Consider the following 6000-nt stretch of genomic DNA (forward strand, 5'->3'; position numbering starts at 1 on the left):
TTTGGGGAGACATTCCCTTTAAATCTTTCCCTGTAACAACAGTGTGAATAAATTCCCTTGAAGTCTCAGCAGATTTCTAAAGTTTTGTGTTACAAATGCTACAGACATTAAAATAATAAGATATTATATCACAGTTTTGAGCCAATAAATTAGAAATATTATTTGAACTGAGAAAATTCCTAGGGGGGAAGAAACAAAACTTACTAAAGGTCTCACAGCTGGGAGGAGTATGGGAAAGATTCTGAAGTGAGTTCAGTCCTTATGGAACTCTTAGGAGGAGTGAGTGGAGAGAGAAGCAATAATAGAGAGGGAAGGGAAAACCTTAATAAACAGTGAGTTTTAAAAAGCTTTCCACAGGAGTACACTCTATTTTTAGCTAATTTGTCTGAAAGCAAAAGCCTGAAAAATAATTTCATCAGGGTTTATGTACAGAGACACTATAGGTAAAAAGTACTGAATATCAGTCATGAAATGCAAGGGAAATTTTCCCTCATGAGATTAAAAAATGAGAAATGGTCACTTAAGGATCAACTAGCTGAGGACAGACAGTTGGGACCCGAAGTCTGTCTGCATCAGGACCTTAAGGTTTCCTAGGGAATTCCCTGGCCTGGGAAGTCTCTCCATGCCTCTTCCCCAACCTCAGCTGAGGGCCTTGACTGGATACATGCAGAAGGAAGTCAGAATATTTAACTCCATTTTTCTTTCCATTGAGTGTTCCCATTTAGACCTGGCAGTTCTTCTCAGGCTGTGAATAGTATCAGTTATGCTCAGGAGGGAGTTTGTGTGAATCCCACGCAGAGAGGCAACACAGAATAGTAGCCAAGAGCAGTCTCTCCACCATGAAGCTGGGGTTCAAGTAAGGACTCTCACTTATTCCCAGATGACTAAGCAAGTAACTAAACCTTCTGGGTTTTTTGCTCATGTGTCCTCATCTACCTCTTTTTGGGATAATAATGGTAACAACCTCAGAGGTTGTAATGAGGATTGGGGAGGTTAGTGTTATTAGAGCCCTTAGAAATGTGCTTGGAATGAGAAGCATTTGTAGAAGGGTGTAGGGAGTAAGTCTGACAGTGTGGTGGCCCCTGTCCAAGGATTTATACATCTAGATGGACACTCAGGCAATGGAATACAGCCCCATCTTTAAGCCAAGAAAATCCCCCAAGGACCACCCCACAAATTTGAGAAGAAATATTTTGTTGGATATGTTTACTCTGTGGTATTTGCTTCTAAGCAAGCAATCCATTGTTTCTAAGCAAATATGCTTTTTTCTGGAAAAGGGATCAACAAGAAGAGCCTCCAGCTCTAGTCCAGTGACCCAGAGTGTTAGGTTGATCAAGGGCTGCTTCACACTTGCTTTTCTGGCTAGGCAGCCTGCCCACTCATGCTGTATACAGTTTTCTCCCCACTCCCTCCCCAGCCCTCTGTTTTCTTGGTAATAGGCATGCTGGAGACTACTGAAGGAAGGATTGGTGAGAGCTAAGCTTCTACAATCTTAACCATGGCTGTTTTGGCTAAGTGTTCCTGAAGACCTCAGAGAATAAAAGGAGGCCCTGGAATGGCAGAAGTTCCTCTGATCTGGGGTCAGTATTCTGGTGAATGTGATATTTATCTATAATTTCCCCATCTGTAAAAATAAAGGAAAGGACCCAGCTCACAAGGTTGCTTTGAGGATTAATGAGAAAGCACTTTGTATTTTATAAAACTTCACATAAACATTATTGTTAAGTTGATTAATATCTTATTTTTAAAAGTTAAAGGAGATAAAGAAGATGAGAGTAAAAATCAATGAAACTGTAACACAACAGAGAGGACGAAAAGTCAAGGTTGGTACTTAGAAAAGAGAATTAAAATTCTCTTCTGGTATGATAAGAAAGAACAAAACACAGATAATTATGACAGATACCCTAGGTTATTTGGAAGTGTATTTTTAAATTTTGAAACATACAGGAAATTCCTAGTTATAATTTTGTTATTGCATTTTGGTTAGAAATCATACTGTATATGGTTGCTATCCTTTTATGTTTGTAGAGATTTGTTTATGGCCCAGTGTGTGTTTGACCTTAATGAAGATTCCACGAGCACTGGAAAAGAACATGTGTTCTGCAGACTCTGGGTGCAGTCACCTAGATAAAGACATTAGGTCAATTTTGTAATGTATTGTTCAGATCTTCTCTACTCCTTATGAATTTTTATCCATTTGCCCTATCAATTAATAAGATAATTGTTATCTATTTCTACTTACAGTTATGTGGGTTTTGCATAATATATTTGAGGCCATGTCATTAGGTACATGCAATTACAGACTTGCTGCATCTTCCTTACTAGAGAAGTAAAACTCTATCTGTAGTAATGCCTTTGGCTTACTTATTTTTTTCCTGGTATTAGTAACATCAGCTTTTTTTTGATTATTGTTATCTAGCATAGCTCTTCCCATCCTTTCACTTTCAACCTTTTCTGTATCCTTGGGTATTTTGTTTTGGGGGTGGGTGTTGGCCACTCTGTGCCACTTGTGGGATGGGATTGAACCCCCAGCCATGGCAGTGAAAGTACTGAGTCCAGTGGGCTTTCACTGGACCACCAGAGAATTCCCTCTGTATCCTTGTTTTAAATGTGCCTCTTGGAAATAGCATATAGTTGTTGTTTTAAATCAGTTTGACAACTTTTTTATCATGGGTATTAGGTCTTTAATATATAACTTCTGATATGTTTGGGTTTCAGTCTTATTCACTGCTTACTATACTTTAAATAGTTTTATTCGTTTATTCACTTTGCTTTTGGCTGGGTTGGGTCTTTGCTGCTGTGTGGGCTTCTCTCTAGTTGCAGTGACAGGGGCTACTCTTCATTGCAGTGCATAGGCTTCTGCTTATAGTGACTTCTTGTGCTGCAGTGCATGGGCTCTAGAGTGTACGGGCTTTGGTAGATGCAACTCCTGGACTCTAGAGTACAGGCTCAATAGTCGTGGCACATGGACTTAGTTGCTCTGTGGCATGTGGGATTTTTCCCCATCAGGGATCGAACCAGTCTCCTGTTTGGCAGGTGGATTCTTTACTACTGAGCCACCAAGGGAAGCCCCACACTGCTTATTATTTATCCCACCTGATTTAAATTCTGTTATCTCTTTTCTTTCTTTCAGATTAGATTAGAATCATTCTATTTCCCTCTTTTGATTTGGAAGTTTGTGCTTTTCTTTTAATGGACAAGAAAATAAACAATCCATTCTTGACTTATGAAAGCCTAGTTTTGTCTTCATCCTAGATAATGAAAGAATCTTAAATACTTTAACTATTTATCTCCTGTCTTATATGCTATTATTTTGTGATTATTAATTATGTATATGTACATATATATAGATGAAACCATACTCACAGAAAACTAGTCAATCTTATCACACTAGGACCACAGCCTTGTCTAACCCAGTGAAACCAAGCCATACCTATGGGGCAACCCAAGACGGGCGGGTCATGGTGGAGAGGCCTGATAGAATGCAGTCCACTGGAGAAGGGAATGGCAAGCCACTTCAGTATTCTTGCCTTGAGAACCCCATGAACAGTATGATAGGCAAAATGATAGGATACCAAAAGAGGAATTCCCCAGGTCATTAGGTGCCCAATATGCTACTGGAGATCAGTGGAGAAATAACTCCAGAAAGAATGAAGGGATGGAGCCAGAGCAAAAACAATACCCAGTTGTGGATGTGACTGGTGATAGAAGCAAGATCCGATGCTATAAAGAGCAATATTGCATAGGAACCTGGAATGTCAGGTCCATGAATCAAGGCAAATTGGAAGTGGTCAAATGAGATGGCAAGGGTGAACGTCGACATTCTAGGAATCAGTGAACTAAAATGGACTGGAATGGGTGAATTTAACTCAGATGACCATTACATCTACTACTGCGGGCAGGAATCCCTCAGAAGAAATGGAGTAGCCATCATGGTCAACAAAAGAGTCTGAAATGCAGTACTTGGATGCAATCTCAAAAACGACAGAATGATCTCTCTACGTCTCCAAGGCAAACCATTCAATATCACAGTTATCCAAGTCTATGCCCCAACCAGTAATGCTGAAGAAACTGAAGTTGAATGGTTTTATGAAGACCTACAAGACCTTTTAGAACTAACACCCCCAAAAGATGTCCTTTTCATTATAGGGGACTGGAATGCAAAAGTAGGAAGTCAAGAAACACCTGCAGTAACAGGCAAATTTGGCCTTGGAATGCAGAATGAAGCAGGGCAAAGACTAATAGAGTTTTGCCAAGAAAATGCACTGGTCATAGCAAACACCCTCTTCCAGCAACACAAGAGGAGACTGTACACATGGACATCACCAGATGGTCAACACCAGATGGTCAACACTGAAATCAGATTGATTATATTCTTTGCAGCCAAAGATGGAGAAGCTCTATACAGTCAACAAGAACAAGACCGGGAGCTGACTGTGGCTCAGATCATAAACTCCTTATTGCCAAATTCAGACTTAAATTGAAGAAAGTAGGGAAAACCGCTAGACCATTCAGGTATGACCTAAATCAAATCCCTTATGATTATACAGTGGAAGTGAGAAATAGATTTAAGGGTCTAGATCTGATAGATAGAGTGCCTGATGAACTATGGAATGAGGTTCATGACATTGTACTGGAGACAGGGATCAAGACCATCCCCATGGAAAAGAAATGCAAAAAAGCAAAATGGCTGTCTGGGGAGGCTTTACAAATAGCTGTGAAAAGAAGAGAGGCAAAAAGCAAAGGAGAAAAGGAAAGATATAAGCATCTGAATGCAGAGTTCCAAAGAATAGCAAGAAGAGATAAGAAAGCCTTCTTCAGCAATCAATGCCAAGAAATAGAGGAAAACAACAGAATGGGAAAGCCTAGAGATCTCTTCAAGAAAATTAGAGATACCAAGGGAACATTTCATGCAAAGATGGGCTCGATAAAGGACAGAAATGGTCTGGACCTAACAAAAGCAGAAGATATTAAGAAGAGGTGGCAAGAATACATGGAAGAACTGTACAAAAAAGATCTTCATGACCCAGATAATCACGATGATGTGATCACTAATCTAGAGCCAGACATCTTGGAATGTGAAGTCAAGTGGGCCTTAGAAAGCATCACTACGAACAAAGCTAGTGGAGGTGATGGAATTCCAGTGGAGCTGTTTCAAATCCTGAAAGATGATGCTGTGAAAGTGTTGCACTCAATATGCCAGCAAACTTGGAAAACTCAGCAGTGGCCACAGGACTGGAAAAGGTCAGTTTTCATTCCAATCCCAAAGAAAGGCAATGCCAAAGAATGCTCAAACTACCGCACAATTGCACTCATCTCACATGCTAGTAGAGTAATGCTCAAAATTCTCCAAGCCAGGCTTCAGCAATATGTGAACCGTGAACTCCCTGATGTTCAAGCTGCTTTTAGAAAAGGCAGAGGAACCAGAGATCAAATTGCCAACATCCGCTGGATCATGGAAAAAGCAAGAGTTCCAGAAAAACATCTATTTCTGCTTTATTGACTATGCCAAAGCCTTTGACTGTGTGGATCACACACAATAAACTGTGGAAAATTCTGAAAGAGATGGGAATACCAGACCACCTAACCTGCCTCTTGAGAATACTGTATGCAGGTCAGGAAGCAACAGTTAGAACTCGACATGGAACAACAGACTGGTTCCAAATAGGAAAAGGAATATGTCAAGGCTGTATACTGTCACCCTGCTTATTTAACTTCTATGCAGAGTACATCATGAGAAACGCTGGACTGGAAGAAACAGAAGCTGGAATCAAGATTGCTGGGAGAAATATCAATAACCTCAGATATGCAGATGACACCACTTTTATGGCAGAAAGTGAAGAGGAACTCAAAAGCCTCTTGATGAAAGTGAAAGAGGAGAGTGAAAAAGTTGGCTTAAAGCTCAACATTCAGAAAACAAAGATCATGGCATCTGGTCCCATCACTTCATGGCAAATAGATGGGGAAACAGTAGAAACAGTGTCAGACTTTATTTTTCGG

Source organism: Capra hircus, chromosome 7 (genome assembly GCF_001704415.2).
Source record: "Capra hircus breed San Clemente chromosome 7, ASM170441v1, whole genome shotgun sequence".
Classification (NCBI taxonomy): Eukaryota; Metazoa; Chordata; class Mammalia; order Artiodactyla; family Bovidae; genus Capra; species Capra hircus.